Genomic DNA, 16118 nt, shown 5'->3' with positions numbered 1-16118 from the left:
GAGATTGGCACCTTGAGGTGACACTTCACACTTACACGGCAAGTTTAAGTTAATCAGGCAGAATTAGTTCTCCAGACTAATGGGACTGGGGTGGATTTTTCACTTAGAAACAAATCTCATGCATGCTCGGGCATGCCTTGTTTCCTGACATATGCTACAGTTTTCCTGTGGGAAGACAGGGTGAAATTTTATTTCAGACCTCCCCCACTTGGCCTGCCTTTGCTTTCCTCCATTCTCAAAATCCAGATCCTGCTATAAAGGTGGCTAAGGAAGGGGGACCCTGGGGGACCGGCTCCAGGAAGGGAGGTGCTGGGGTTGGCGTGTGTCAGGTGTGTGCTCATGTAAATGGCAGGGAGAGGTCTTCTAGGCGGGGAAGCTTTGCTTGTGCTGAATTTCTGCTTTCTCATGATGCAAGGCTGTCCTCCCTAGCTGTTCCACCCTATTGGAACCAGTGAGGAGTGTGTTGGCCGCATGGAACAGAAAACCAGCTACGGTTTCTGTAACGGGAGCTGAATTTTCTCAGGTGACAAGAACTCTGGAATGCAAGATGGCTGCTTTACCTCCAGGCATCACATTTATATTTCTGACAAAAAAAAAGGATGAGAAGGAAGAGGAGGGGAAGTAGGAGGGAGAAGAGGAGGGGAAGAAAAGAGAGGAGGGGTAGCAAAGGAGGGGGAGGAGGAGAAAGAAGAGGGAGAAGAAAAGTGCAAAGGGCAAAAGTCACATGTCTTTCTTAGAATTCTTACTCAATAGAATTCTGTTGCCATCGTCTTGGCCAGAACTGGGTCACATGGACACCCCTAGGAAGTCTGCAGAATGAGTAGTTTGAGCACATTGCAGCTCCGTTAGCAAAAAGTGCCAGAAAGGAAAAAGAAAACCGAGCGGATCTAGGGAACCAGTGGTGCCTGCCACCACCTAGTCCCCGCAGCTCCCTACACTGTCGGAGAGGTCCTGCTTTTCAACCCCCAACGTCAGTGTCAGGGTCTTCTGCTCTTCCTCTGCAGGCGGTCTGGCCCCGGGGGGGCTCACCACTCATCTCACCTCTCCCTGTGACCTCAACAGCACTGCTACTTTGTCCTTTCATCTTGGGAAGAGAGAACAAAGCAGATGCATCGCACACAGGTATGCAGGCCCCGGGACCGGCGTGAGATTGCTGAGAGAGCAAGGAAGAAAGTGCTCAAGATGAGTCTGGAAAGGTTCGCTGGGACAGGATCATGCAGGGTCTTGTGAGCTACAATTCCCTTGAATTCAAGTAGTTATAGACGTAGTTATAGACGGGTCACCAGGCAAGACACTGGGGTTTACAAATGGAGTGAGAGGCCAGGCTGTCCCCAGGGACATCCCATTCCATTAAGGCCGCACGCAGGCAGTTATACGTAGTAAAGACCAGACGATGATACACACTGTTATAAATGTCGAGGCACCACACCATTCATGACAGCACGGACAAGACAGCCTTAATTTCAGTAAGGTGATGTTTGAATTTAGCTTTGCAGAGTAGGCAGGACTCTCACAAGGGGAGAAGGGAAAGGGGATGTTTTAAGCAGAGAAACTCTTTGAGCAAAGATTGGAGGAAGGCAAGCAGGCAACATATTCAGATCATTGTGAGTGGCCCTCTTGGGCTGGGGGACAACATTTGCAAGGATTGGGGTGACAGGAGTGGGGATGGGATGGGGAAGGCAAAACAAAGAGTGGGGTCAGGAGATGAAGCACAGAAGGTGGGTGGGTACTGGCTTATAAAGACTGAACGTTGTATAAAGAAGTCGGACTCTAGTGTCTGAAGGTTTGAGTCACATCCGAGCTGCAGAAAATACCAAAGAGTTGATAGCTGGGGGTGGGGAGACTGAGGCTGAGTCTAGCAGGAGTCTGGCAGCAGAGAGCCTGATCTAGAACAGAAGCGGTGGGGGGAGAAGGGTGAGGACGGTACACGCTAGGACGGTACACGCTTTCCCGGGTGAGTGACGGGGTGGGGGCAGTGTCATTAGGGCTTCAAGAAAGACACAAGAGGGGAAGCACCTTTGGGGTGTGGGAAGGGTTGGGTGATGGATTTGGCATGGGTGGTGCTGGGTCCCTGGGCATTACTCCTCTGGGTCTCTGGTGGTGAGGACCAGGCTGGACAGTGTGGGGCCATCAGCCCTAAGTGGATGGTAAAAGCATGGTTCTGGACTGGATGGTCCAGGAACTGTGTAAAGCAACAAAGGGCCCCACCCAAGCTGCTTGAGGGAGAAGACAGAGGGGTTCAAGAAAGACAGGACAGGGAGGGCAGAAGGAACCACGTTCAAGGAGTGGTTTGGAAGTGAGCAAGCTCTTTCAGACAAGGAGTTAGGAAACGGTTCTGTCTTGGGGTTTGGGGGCTCAGCATTCAGCTGGGGGATGGGAAGGAAGTACATTCACAAAGCAAAGTGAGGGTGAATGGGTTGAAAGCAGCAGTTGGTGGCCAGGAGCAGCTCTGACTCTTCAGTCTGCACCCCAGATGAAATGGTATCCCACAAGCCACCTTGGAGGGTTATCTGCTGGGAGAGGTAGGGGTTTCTTGCCAAAACTCCTGGTCTTGCCCCTTTAATTTTCTCTGCTGGCCCCCCAACTTCTAGTCAGTCGGGCTGCAGCACTGTGCCCTGGGGCGCTGACCCGCGGAAAGGCTATTTTTGCTGCAGTGCCTGGAGCTGAGAAAGTGCTATCCACACAGGGCTTTAGTATTTAATAGCACAGTAGTAACAAAGTAGTTACTTGAGCTCAGCACAAGCTTTCCAGCATGAGGCCGTCCCTTGTGCTCCCAACAGTTAGCCTGTCCTTCTAAGCCTTAGGTCTTTTCATAGCTCCGATTCTGGATGCGTGGGGAGTGTTTTAGAAACGGTTTCTAGCCTTTCTTGTCCTATTTCCGCCATGGCTGGGCACCCCTGCCCCAGCTCGCTCTCTCTTTGCTCCCAGGGCCTTTAGAGAAGCCACTCTCTCTTCATTTGGGGGCCAAGCCCATTTTGCAGCTTCACATGAGCACTGCTCTCCTCACAGCCCCTGACCCCTCACTGTGGGGTCCCCCCCTACGTCCCAAGCCAGCCACCCCCCAGTTCTTGCTTGCAAGAGTTTTCCTAATGTCCTTCAGTGGCTTCCCATTGTCCTGAGGATAAAAGCTGGATTCCCCCAGGAACTACCAGGCTTGCCTTGTCTGGCATCTGTTTCCTACCCCAGCCTGTCTCCCCTGCTCAAGGGCCACAGCGGCTCCTTCCATACCATGCTCCTTCTGCCTCAGGGCCTTTGCATGTGTGGCTTCTCTTCCTACGTTGGAATCATTTCCCAATCCTGCCTGTCACTCCAATTCCTGGCTCCTTCACCTCATCCCTTTAACACCTCCTGACCCTTTGGCTCGCTTTTCAAATGCTACATCCTCAGGGCTCTGAACCAGGTTTTAATTACACACGTCTTTGTAGGACTAGTTGATAAATATCCGTCTTGCTTGTTAGCCATAAGGGACCATGTCTTTCCTTTCACTGTTGTACCCTTTAGCTTGGCCCAGGGCTCAGTACAGAGGGGCTCCTCACATCAGTAAATGTACTGAAAGAATAAGGAGCAGCTGGCGACCCTTTCTTACCCACACCCACATTTCATGGGGGCTAGATGCGCTGCTTCTCCCCCGAGAAGGGAGATGCCACTCTCCCCAGAACAAGCTCGTGTGGACTTCATGGTGGTGCCCACCCCAAACTTCTTCATCGGTGCTCCTGGGGGAGCTGTGAAGAAGCACAATTCGAGAGGCGAGTCATGGGTCTCCCTCTAGTGATCGTAGCTCCTGTTCTCCCTCTGCAGCCCTTATGCTGGTCTGCAGAGCCCGCAGCTGCTCCCGGGAAGTAATTTCGTCAAACACCGTGCAATTCTCTGACAGGAAAGGGGCTGCTACTCCGGTGATTCGGCTTTGGAGTTCCTTTTTTCACAAACAGGCTGGCAAAGCCTGGGTTTGATGTGTCCCCAACCAGGAGGAACTCCAAAGAGCAGCACAGAGAAATGGCCCAAAGGCAACACTCAAGGTCATCTGGGAGGGATTAATCTGCTTGCCCAAGGATGTGGGCCTACCAAGTCATATGGTTTCATCTCTCTGATGCCTAGCTCAAAAGAAGAGGGAGGACAGCTGTCACCAAGTCTTCACTTGTGGAGGAAAAGGCAGGGACAGAAAGGTGACTCGGTCTGGGACTGGCGAGATTGGAGCCAGGCTTAGAGCTTTCGCTTTCAGAGGCACCCACAGGACTTGGGGACTGTCTCAGAACCATGTCCACTTTGTGCGAGGTCCTGTGCTCAAGGGGTCAGAACTGTCGTCCCCGTTGGTCTCCCTTAGACGGGGCTACCCACTTGTTCTCAGGAGCCACTTATGGCTTCCAAATCTGTGCAAAGCCTTTTTGAATTCATGACTATTTCCTGCCTTGGGGTTTTGAGACCTGATCATTTGTTAAAATAATCAAATCATCTCAGGTTAGAGCTAGAAGTGGCCTTAGGATTATTGTCTCCTTCTTTTTGCAAATAAATACTGAGGCTGAGGGGTGGCGGTGTTAGAAATACGGCTGGGTCTCTTCCTGGCGGTACCCCTCGTCCTGTCCGCCCCCATCCTGGCTCAGGCTGGGCAGCCTGTGGCAGGCAGCATGGCTTCCTGGCTATGAACCCACTGGCCGGCCTTTGCTGTGTTTCTGTGGTCTCGGCCAGGCCCTGATGCGGCCCCTTCCCACAAGCCCTGCTTTATTCCGTGGCAGCCGGTTTGTTGAGCACTGACTCTGAACTCCTGGGCTCAGCTTCCCAGGAGGTGAGTGTTCCACAGCCATTGTCACCTGTGAGGAAACTGAGGCTCAAGGGCGTCCTTTAGCCATTGGCTCAAGGTTACATCCCAGGTAGAGGTGCAGAGCCAGGATTTACATCTTGAAATTCAGCTGTCATCTTAAATTTGGAGGCTGAGGTTGGGGTGGCAACCCGGCAGGGCCAGGAAAGGGGGTTCCGGGCAGCACACCTGTCAGTCCAGGGAGCGCCCCGCCGCGCGCCCCCCACCCGGCTCCAGCTGGAAACGACGACTACAACGAGAGCGCGCTCACGCGCCCACGACACAGCCATTCATGCTTCGGGTACACATTCCCCTTAATTGCCAAGCCTCCCAATTAACGTGGGTTGCTGTGTCTGGTGCTGGGTTATTTTCCCGTTCCCCTCCGTTTACTATTTCAGAGAGACACTAGCTCTGTCACTGTGTGTGTCTCGCTGCCTTCCCACCCTCCCCAGAGGAAAACCAAAAGGCAGCAGCTGGTGGCAAAGCCCGGGCGCGGGCCCGCCCCCTCGGCGGGCTCCTGTTGCTCCTGGCGCGCGCCCGCCCTTGGAGAGGCGCCCTCCCTCACCCCCCAGGAGCCGGGAGCCGAGGGGCTGCGCGCGCGACGCGGGCCGGTGCCACCGCGGCCGCCCGCCCCAGCCCTGCCTGGCCGAGCCCCGCCCCCCTCTCCCACACTCGCCGGCCGCGCCGCTCCCGCCCGCCCGCGCGCCCCAGCCCTGCGCAGGAGGGGAGGCGGGAAACACGCGAGAGCCTCGCCCACCGCCCTGCCCCCAGCCCCGCCACTCCCAGGCTCCTCGGACTCGGCGCGTCCTCCGGGGATTGTCTCCGAGGGGCCCGCGCTGCGCAGGTAAGCGGCGGCGCGGGGGGCAAAGTTGGGCTCCTCTTCCGAGGAGGGCGCCAGGCCGGGGTGGGGACCGATCGCCGCGCCCGGAGCGGCCGGGTTTTGTTTGTTTCGGTGGGTGTGAGCGGCCCTCGCGGACTCGCGGCGGCCTGGGGGCGGTGGAAACGCGCCAGGGGCCATAAACGCGGAGGTGGGCGTCGGAAGAGGAGCGCGGCCTCTTTGGGGAGGATGGTCGTGGCGGTGGGGGCGAAGCTGGTGGCCGGCAGCGCGCTCGCCGTTGCCTGGAGCTTGGGGCTTCGGTGTTTGGGAGAAAGGGAAGGGGCAGCTTCCACCCTGTATCCAGCGGGAGTTTCCCCTTTGTTACTGGGAGGCTGTGGACACTTGAGTGGAGCGTGGGCATGTGAAGACGGGGAGGTGGCTGGATGCGAGCGTAGACAAACCAGCAACACAAAATGGGGCGGCTGGTTTGGTGCTTGGGGGGCATGAGGGCTGGGGCTGGGCCGTGGACAAGAGGATGGGGGGAAAGGTAAAGAAGGGCTGGGGTTCCAGAGCATGGGATTCATGACAGTGTCTGCATTGGTTTTTTTGGGTTTTTTTTCTCCTCCTTGTTTATCCAGCCCTGTTTTCTTCCAGGGGGCCTTCCTCATCCCCCATTCTCCCCTTTCCTCATACCCAGCCCCTTTCCCCAGCAGGGCTGGCCCTGGCAGAGCCACCCCCATTGTGTCTCTCTGGGCTTCTGTGGACAGTTGGAAGAGCGGCCCGGCTCCAGGCGCTTGTGTTTGGCTCTTACAAGTGGTGGCTGGTTAGAGAAAGCATCCGAGGGTGGGAGCAGCCACGCTGGAGAAATGGGCCTGATCAGGTCCCTGCTGCCAACCCTCAGACATGGGGGGCTGGCTGCTGTGCCTTCTGCCCACCAACTTGGCCTCTGTCTTCACTTCCTTTGTCTCCTGGGCGTTGTGCTCTCTGGCTGGGCCTGGATTTCCAGGTTTGGAGATGGATCAGCGGGCAGCCCATGTCCTCTATGCAAGGACCCCCACCCCTGGGGCCCAGCGCCCTCATATTGTGTATGTGTGGATGTGTGTATCTGTTTCTGCAACTTAGCCTTTTGCACGTGACCTCCCTGGCAGTTGCCATGGAAACTCCTCTTCAATTCCCAGCCTCCCTTCCTTTTTCCTGCCCATTCCTCACCTCCATATCTCCTCCCCTCCCCCCAACATGGTTGCCTGGATACTGGTTATCCTTGACTTCTCTGGTGGGAGACCCTGGACAGCTAGCTCCCACGCGGGACTGAGGTGGCTGCGTACCCCCTCCAGTCCTCCTGACTACACGTCACAAATTGCCCCTAACACCCGAGACACATATACATGCATACCATGTTACACGCGCTCTCACACACAGCACGCATTCTGTTGTGCCACACACTCCATCAGCACGCTGCACATACATGCATATCCTACCAGATACACTACATGCACGCCAAATTCACCGCACACAGACCACAAGGGAACATAGCACGCTCAGTGCCACGCACACCGCCCCACCATCCCACTGTGTGCGCTCTCACACCACACCAACCATAACACACACACACAGGACTTCTAAATAGGTCTCGAGCTGGAAGAGAGGGCGGTTTTCTGCCTCATGTAGCTCTGTGCCGGCGAGTGTGTGTAGGGCAAAGCTCAGGAGGGCCAGAAGGAAGACATCTCCCCAGGAACCCTGTGGAAGCAGGTAGAGAGAAGCGCACTTCCAGATTCCCTCAAAGAGGAGTCCCTCTCCTAGGTCCTCGACTCAAGAGGCTCAGCACAGACCAGAAATTCAACCCCTCCTCTGCTGCTTTCTCCCGGCCCTGACCCCGAGAAAGCCTGAGGCTCCTGGCCCAAGTTGGGCGTCTCCTCTCGGCCCCCGAGTCTTCCTGGCTAATAGGATCTGGCAGCTCCAGGACCAGCAGAAGGCTCAGAGCCTCCACAAGGGAGGGAGGACAGGTTGTGGCTGAGCAAGAGAGCAAAGAGGGTGGGAGAGGGCAGGGAGAGGACAGAGTGGAGACACCACTGGGAGGAGAGGGAAGCCAGGAGGAGCGGGAAGGAGAGGAGCTAGGCAGTAAGACTGTACGAGTTGGGCGATCTGCTCCTGTTGGGGGTCCGGCCATCCCTTTTTCCTTTAGACACATTTTCCTGCTTCCTGGGGCTCCTCCAGCCACGTCTGTGCATCTAGGAGAGGAAGCCGGTTTGCAAAGGGCTCCTGCATTGCTAGGGCTTTCCAAGACCCGTGGCTTCTGTGGTGTTTGGGTGGTAGACGCCAGAGGGTGGACTTGCCTTCCTGGCCTCTGTGTGCTTTTTGGACTGATGGAGGGCGCATTTCACCCAATCATCCAATGAATTGTTCTAAGTACCTGCCAGGTGTTAATTGCTGGGGACACTCCGGCAAGGAAGAAGAGAATCCTAGGTTTCTCAGAGCCCGAGAGGCCTTGAGGGAACGTCCACTCAGGACATCGTGTAGCTGAGAAGACTGGCTCAGAAGCGATCACGCACCCAGTGGTGGCTGAGGCCTTTTGGCAGCTCAGCCGGGATTGGTGACACACGCTCCCATCCCACGTCTTTTGTCTTCTTTTCTCTCTTGCCAGTAGTCCTCTGGGGACTGAGATGTCCCTTCCAAACGGGTGGGTGCCCAAGGTGGGTACCCTAGTGAGCAAAGAGCCTGCTCCATTATATTGACTAGGAGGGTGTGGCAAGGAGAGGGAGGGGGGAAAGAGCAGTTCCTTGGGCTCTGGAAGCTTCCCTCAGCCTCAGGTGAGCTAGCCCACCTGCATTGAGAGCACACCCTCCCCTGCCCCCAAGCCCTGTCGGACTTAGCTAGCTGCCATCTGGAGGGCAGACTGTGCCAGGCAGCCTCTAGGACTCACTGTCTAACAAATCACCCACCTGCCTCTGTCCCAGCGCCTGAGCGCCCCAGAGGAAGCAAAGCAGTCTTGACAGGCACCATCCCCGGAGGCAGAGAGCCTGTGGCATAAAGGCTATGAGCCTGGAGGCACAGACCCAGGTTCTAGTCCTGGCTCTGCCCCGAGGGCAAGTGCATTCATTCCACACATATTCTTTTGGACGCAAACAGGGCTTTTCGGGGAAGTCAGAAATGGTTTAGACTGATTTCAAGCAGGTGAAAGCCTCCACAATCTTAGACCTGCTGTTTCCACATCTGTCAATAAGGGGGTTAGATTCCATGATTTCTAAGGCAATTCTTCCTCTAATTTTTGTAGCATATACAGTCTTGAAAGAGAGCCCTTTTCTCTCCAGGTGCCAAATGGTACTCATTATTTCGTAATGCAGGGCTGCAACTGAGCTGAGCAGGAAAGGGGCTGGTCTCTGGTTCCTTTGGAGAAAGCCTCCTGCTCCAGCCAGTCGGACAGGAGGTGCTCCAGAAGCTGAAACCTGGTTTCCTTCCCTCTGGCTGTGGGAGCCGGCTCCTCTAGACACTGGTCTACCTGTCCTGTTGTGCCAGGATAAAAACAGGCTGGGAAGAGTGTTGAAAGAGCTGGCCTCTGGAGAGGAGGAGATCCAGGGTGATGACCAGTCATGGGTCTTTGAAGTCCTGGGGAGGGAGAGCCTTTGGCCAGCTAGTCACTGGCCAGAGGAGCTGAGCGGGGCCCTCTGTCCATGATGAACAGCAGAGCATCTCAGGCCCAGACAAAAGCCTGGAACCAGGCTGGCAGTATCCTCTCAGCTCTGGAATAGGAGGGAGGAGGGAGGACCGTGACCTGGGGAAGTACGAAGTCAGCTTGGAGCCCACACAAGAACATATTTGTTACAAAGATATTCAGGGCGGAAAGCCAGCAGGGGGAGGGACCATGAAGTCCAGGAAGGGGGCTAGGGCTCTGGGGACCAGGCTGGGCCATGGGAATGTGGCTGTTCCTGCTGCTCAGAATATCAGACTTGGGCCAGAGGGGGCTGAGAAGGAGGGATTTGGGATGACAGTGACCCCCACACAGCCAGAGGGCAAAGCCAGGCCTTTGAAGAGACCAGAGGCCAAGGTCTTAAATTCATTCACAGCCTCCTTTTAACAAACGTCCACTGAGTCCCTGGAACGCATTGGGCTGGGCGGGCTTCTCAGGGCCCAGTGGGGCTGAGCCCTGCTGCTCACCAGGATTGGTTGCTTTGCCCTGTCCCTTCCTCTCACCCGGACGGCACTCAGCAGGAAGGGCCTGGCACTCATGCACACGTGGGCTCACACATGCACACGCTTTCCCTTTCTGACACATACCTAACCTTCCATCCCTCACCCACACACCCTCTCACCTCGCCCAGCTGTAGTCTCGCACCCAGGCCATTGTGACTGCCCCTTTCCTTGCTCTGTAGCCCCGATCCACTTCCCCAGTGATCCTGCAGATGGGATCACACCTCCCTCGGCTCTCCCTTGTCCATTAACAAGGACAGGTGCCGGGCACTGGTGCTCAGGCTCTCATAACCTGGCCACAGTCATGCTCCCAGCACTGTCCCCAGATGGTCATCCCTGGCCTTGTATTTGCCTCCGGTCTGCCTGCACTCAGGCCCTGCCCGGAATGAGCCCTCACTCTGGCCCCGCTGAGCAGGGGCTGGTGGCCTTGGGAGACACACAGACTTGGGTTCTAATCTGGATTCTGATGCTTCTTAACTTTCTAAGCGTCGGTTTCTGTATGTGTCAGATGAGTGTGAGGATAATCAGGGTTGGCTCTGTAAGGTGCTTCGCGTGGTCCTAGCGTTTAGTGAACAGTAGATATTAGCTGCTCTGATGATAACGAGAGTAATGACATGATTATCATGAGACTGGAGTGACTATTATTACATCAGCCTTCGAGGCTCCTGTCAAGTGCTCATTCTTTCAAATAGTTTGTCCGAATTCCCAGCAAATAGAAATGCTTTCCTCCTGCCTGGCCTGCTGAACGCCCTGGTGATTCTTTCCCGAGAGTGCGCAGCTCACCGTGCGTGCATTTTACTGACTTCCACATGTGCCTTCTCCCCCCAACCTTCCTGATGTCTTCAAAGGCAAGGTCTGTCCCCCACACGGTGCCCGGCATGGCGCTGGATACATGGAGAAAGTCCAATGGGCATGTGTGAACTGAACATATGGGAAAAAGTCCTCACCCACCAGGAGGTGTGGAAAGCCCACTTGTCCCTCGGAGCTGTCACCCTGCCCGTCCCTCACACCCAGGTGCACACCACATGCTCCTAAGGCGTGTGCTCCTTTATGCCTGTGTGTCATCTCCGTGTGCCCAGTTTCTTTGGAAGAGTCCAGAAGACAAGAATTTGCCCCCATCTGAGGGCTGGAGGGTAGGAAAGGTCTGACGTCAGTGGAGGGAGGGAAGCTGTTTCATCATACCGGTTTGGTGACAGAGCCCCAGAGAGCCGAAGTGAGGCAGTAGAAGAGAACGGGGCACTGAGGGAGGTTTTAAATTCTTTCAGAATCCTACGTAGAAGTTCAGGTTGTTCAGAGCTTGGATCGGCTTATAACTGCAAGGGGGAATGATTCCGCACGTCCATTCCCTGCATCCTTGACATTTCTTTTTTTTTTTTTTTTTTTTTTTTNNTTTTAAAGATTTTATTTTTATTTATGTGACAGAGACAGCCAGGCGAGAGAGGGAACACAGTAGGGGGAGTGGGAGAGGAAGAAGCAGGCTCCCAGCGGAGGAGCCCGATGTGGGGCTCGATCCCGGAACAGCGGGATCATGCCCTGAGCCGAAGGCAGACGCTTAACGACTGCGCTACCCAGGCGCCCCCATCCTTGACATTTCTTGAACAGCTACTGTGCTAAGTGTTAGAGCTCCAGAGATGCCTAGAATGTGCCTCTGCCCCCAAGAAGTTCATAGTCTGATGGGGGAGACACAGGCTAGTGATGGCAGGGCAGGACATGGGAAGAGGTGGGGGCCTTGGCTCAGGGGGAGCAGGGGAAAGAGGGCGTGTGGCAGGAGGGAGGGACGGTGTGTTTCCTGCAGTGAAGGCGAACAAGGTTGGGTCCATCCTCCCTACGTGCACATGCACCCACCTTCACCGTCTGGAGCTAGGGCCAGTTCCAGGTGTGCAGGCCCGAGGGTCAGCGTTTGTCCCCAGGCCACTGCCACCGTGAAGCCAGACAGTGTGAATATATGCACAGCATTCCGTGGGCTCAAACACGCAGGCCAGAGCTGTGCTGTCTAGGAGTCGTGCAAGGGGGCTGGCCAAGCTGCCTGGTCCTGTGGTCTGACTGTGGGTGGGGTGACGTGGGCCTGGCCCCAGGCCTCCGGCCCTGGCAGCTGCTCCAAGTTTCTGTTTCTGCCTCTGGGACTGCTTGTCTGGCCTCCCTTGAAGGGGCCTTTGTCAGCAGCCATGCGGAGGAGGTGATCCTGTGGCTGGCCTGACTCACTCACGTCTGCCTAGCCAGCTGGGGTTCTGGTCTGGGGCTTCTGTGCAGATTCCCCGGAACTGGATGGCGTTTCCCTGGGGGACAGGGCCCGGGCCCCCGTGTTCGCCAGCAGCAGGCAGCAGCCCCGCTCCCTGACTCACTCCGGGCAGCGTGTGTCATCGGGTTGTGCCGGAGCCGGCCACACAGTCCTGCTGCGCCCACCTGCCTCGGAGGGCTGTTTGGAGCAGCCCGCGGGGTGACGGCTGGCGTGGCGCCCTGAAGACCCCCAGCTAGCACTAACTGTGGTCTGACAGCAGGGTCTGTGCCCCCCGCTGGTGGATCAGCTTGGGGTCTTTCCAGAGAAACTTTTAGAAACTAGGCCTATGTGTGTGACTTACGAACTCTGTCTCCCTTTCTAAGGAAAGGGCCTCGTTTCTTTTCATGGTTGCTCCTTTTCTTCATTTGACCACGTTTCTCTTCCACAGAAGGAACTCCACGTTAAAGACAAGGTGCCTCTGGGTTCAAAGAATCTGCATAATAGAGGAGCTTTGTCCCTCCCACGGGCCCCGGGCAGCCAGGCTGGATTGGGTCTGGGCTCTAGAGAAACAGCTTTGAGGCCTGGGGACCTGTGCAGCCACCAGCTTCCCAGCTGTGGGGGCACCGTCCTCCTCCATGAGAGAAGGAGGGTGGTGGGCAGACCGAGAGATGGGGCCCCTCGGGGAGGCCCGCCAGGCCTGAGGGCCCTGCAGCGTAATGAGGGGGACCCAGTAGGAAGGAGCCACCCCGGGAGGGGTCAGCCTGATGGTCTGGGCCCGAGGTCCCTGCCACGCGTGTAGGCTGTCCAGCTGCCTTGGGGCAGTGCAGCGAACTCAGTAACATATCGCAGCCCTGTGAGCCCCATCGGGCCTGCTCCAGCATCGCCACCCTCTGCTCTTTCCTTAGTCCCAGGCTTTGAGTCCTCTCTGTTCATCAGCCCCTCTTTGGAACTTCATAAGGGGGCCAATCTTCCCAAGCTAGGTTATTAAACAGAGTAATTGGTGTTTAATGTTTATTTGAGGGGCACTTAAAATGCAAATCAAGGGAAGAGGTTGCGATTTTCTCTGGAGGCCACAGAGCCATCAGTGACCTCTGGCTGGACTCAAAGCACTTGCTTTAAATGCAGCTTTAAAAGCCTTTGCTGGATTTTGGCTCCATGGTTCTGAACCGTGAAAGCCTAGCTCCTATTACAGGAGCGTTAGAAGCCATCAACAAGGCACAGGGCTCCACGCTGCTTGCCAGGAAGGTGGGCAGATGTGGGAGCAATGGGATGGGTCTGGGGGCTGTTTTGTTTTTAACCGAACTTAAAATTTTGTATTATTTTTTTAACAGATTTGATTTTGGGGGAACAGGGTTAGGGTTAGGGTGCAGAACAATTACAGATTTGCAGAAGTATTGAGCAGATCGTACAGAGGGAGCCAACATAATCCCCCCTGTACACAGTTTCCCCAAGTTTTTTTTTTTTTTAAGATTTTATTTATTTGACAGAGAGAAAGAGAGGGCACAAGCAGGGGGAGTGGCAGGCAGAGGGAGAAGTAGGCTCCCCCGCTGAGCAGGGAGCCTGATGTGGGGCTCGATCCCAGAACCCCAGGATCATGACCTGAGCCAAAGGCAGTTGCTTAACCAACTGAGCCACCCAGGTGCCCTTAGTTTCCCCAACTTTTAACATCTTATGTTCGTGTGGTACGTCTGTCACAACTGAGGAATCAACACTGGTTCATTATTATTAACTAGAGTCCGTACTTAATTCAGATTTCTCTAGTTTTTCCCTCCCGTCCCTTTTCTGTCCCAGGATCCCATCTGGAGTAGCACATTACGTTTAGTCATTCTGTCTCTGGCTCTCCTTGGCTATGACCGTTTCACACACTTGCCTGGTTTTTGATGACCTTGACAGTTTTGAGGAGGATGGGTCATGCATATTGTAGGATACCCCTCGGCCTTGGGTTTGTCTGACGGTTTTCTCATGATTCGACTGGGCTTATGGGTTTGGGGAGGAGAATCACAGAGGTGAAATGCTATTTTCATCATACCACGTCAACATCAAGGGTACGTACTATCAGTGTGAATCGTCTCTGTTGATGTCGAGAGGACTGGGTTTTCAGGCCCTTTCAGAGCCCCCTCCTCCCCCAACACAATTTCCGGGGTCCGGTGATTAGAGCTGTGCTCGTTCACACATCAGTCAACTAGCACCCGCTGGCTAGCTGTACCGTCTCAGCTCTTGCAAGTCCTAGGGCAGCACAGAGACGCTGCAGCCAGGACGGCCTCATTAAGGAGAGCGTACAGCAGAAAGTGCTCTGTGCCAGATCTGTGCTGATGACAGGCAACAGGTGCTCGCTGGGCCTGGGGAGACACGTGAACCGTTCTGTTCCTAGGCTGCAGTGGTAGTTAGACAAAGACAACTTTCCCAACCTTGGCTGCGCATCAGGGAAGGGCATTCTTCGTGGTGGGAACAGAATACACAGAGGCCAGGAGATCAGTGCACCCTTGGCAGGAGACAGGCGTCGACTGTCTTAGCGGAAAGTCTGGGAGAAGATATTGAAAGGGAAGAAAAGGGATAGACCTGGAGGCATTTACATGCCACAATTAAAAGTTTCTATTTTTAAAAAATGAATGGGATGCTGGGGCATCATGAATGTGTTTGAATTTGAGAGGGAAGTGATTGGAATACCGGTGAGGCAGGTTAATCAGGCAGCAGTCAGTCTGTGCCAGACAGACAGGCAGTGAGGGGTTGAAGGTGGGGCAGCTCTTGTCCTATGAGGCAAGCTCCTGCAGCCACCAGGGGAGCAGCAGTGAAGGTTCTGGAATAGAGTGAGCAACAGAAGAGAAGCCCAGATCAGAGAGAGATTGCAGGAGTCAGCATGGCCTGGACTCTGCCCAAGATACGGTGTGGAGGCTGGGAGGCTAGGAGGCTTGGAGGAAACCCCGTGGACTGGGTTAGATCGTAAGCTCCTGGAGGGGGACTGTAACATTTTAGTACCTTCAGCGATCGTTCCCGGGCAAAAGTAGGTGGTCAGTAAAGGTTTATTAACCTAATTCCTGGAAGGATAATAGTGCCATTCCTTCCAAAGTTACACCTTGTTGCAATGTTACTTTCTTTGCTTTACCTTCGTGTGGGCAGATCGCAGCTGTTTGGAAACCAATCTGATTTAAAGACTCAGACGACAATGGACGTGACCTTTAGGTTTAGAAGTTATTTACCTTTGAAAAGAAGCATTTGGTGAAATTAGAAATCTCCCCTTGGGAGAATGTTGTGGGTGCGGCTCTGTTTTGGAGAGGGAGCGGTCTTTGTTCCATAGCCTGATCGAATTCTGAGCCACACCAGAACAAGAGGGATCAGCGGCCGGGCAGCCCACTCTGAAAGGAGTTCCGTTGGCTTCCCAAACCCCGATGGACAGGATCACCTCCAGCTGGCCTGGGACACTGCGGCTGCAGCTCGCATGCGCCGATGTTATGCAGGGCAGAGCTCCTTAAGGGGCAGAGACTGAGGACGGAGACCAGGGTGCTTCAGCTGGGAGGGAGAGGGCCGAACTGTGAGCCGCTGGGATCCGGCAGTGGTTGATGGGCCAGGCCTCCCCTCTCCTGGATCCCAGCCTCACCCTGACGTCGGTGATCATGGGCAGAGTCCAGCAAACAAAAGTGACATTTTGCATGCTGAAGTTAGACAGACCTAGCTAACGTCATTTGGGGTATTCTCACCCTGGTTTTTCTCTGGCCCGGATCAGAACACTCCCATCAGGGGAGCCCAGCTGGGGCTTGGGTCAGGGTCAACATTTTCATTTCCCCGAGTCCGCACACATGGCCACACCGGCCAGGGAAGCGGCCAGAAAGGGTGGAAGGAAAAGAAAGAAAAGAGCTGTCGTGTCAGAGCTGAGCTCTGTGCTGGGCAAACAGGACTACTCTTTAAGCATCAGCTGTTGCTATTATGACTGTGATCACTCCCCAGATCCTTCCTCAGCTGCCCCTTCATGTTCCACCTTCTCGTGGGAAATGGGGAAGAGAAAGAGAAGGAGCCAGAGCCGGTGGGCAAAGGGCCCTGGTCCCCTCCTCTCACTTCCCTGCCTTCTTCCTCCAGCCCATGGGGCACGGTTAGCTTTGGGCGCCCACAGA

General features: G+C 55.2%; 1 protein-coding gene across 4 annotated transcripts in view; it reads left to right on the top strand.

Annotated features, from left to right (window-relative positions):
- Nucleotides 1-835: 835 nt before the first annotated feature.
- The window catches only part of FXYD6 (FXYD domain containing ion transport regulator 6), a 36890-nt gene continuing 21607 nt past the window's right edge, over nt 836-16118 (top strand). The window contains exon 1 of one of the 4 annotated variants that reach the window (XM_034665857.1): nt 836-1122. The gene's annotated coding sequence lies outside the window, so the exon portion shown is untranslated. Of the gene's footprint in view, nt 1123-5469; nt 5637-16118 lie in introns of those variants that run through there. The other 3 variants (XM_019810144.2, XM_011237503.3, XM_011237502.3) reach the window with 3 other exon arrangements.

The sequence above is a fragment of the Ailuropoda melanoleuca genome, chromosome 8 (genome assembly GCF_002007445.2).
Source record: "Ailuropoda melanoleuca isolate Jingjing chromosome 8, ASM200744v2, whole genome shotgun sequence".
NCBI lineage: Eukaryota > Metazoa > Chordata > Mammalia > Carnivora > Ursidae > Ailuropoda > Ailuropoda melanoleuca.
The sequence above is the reverse complement of the archived record's forward strand: the minus strand, read 5'-3'. Positions and strand labels throughout refer to the sequence as shown.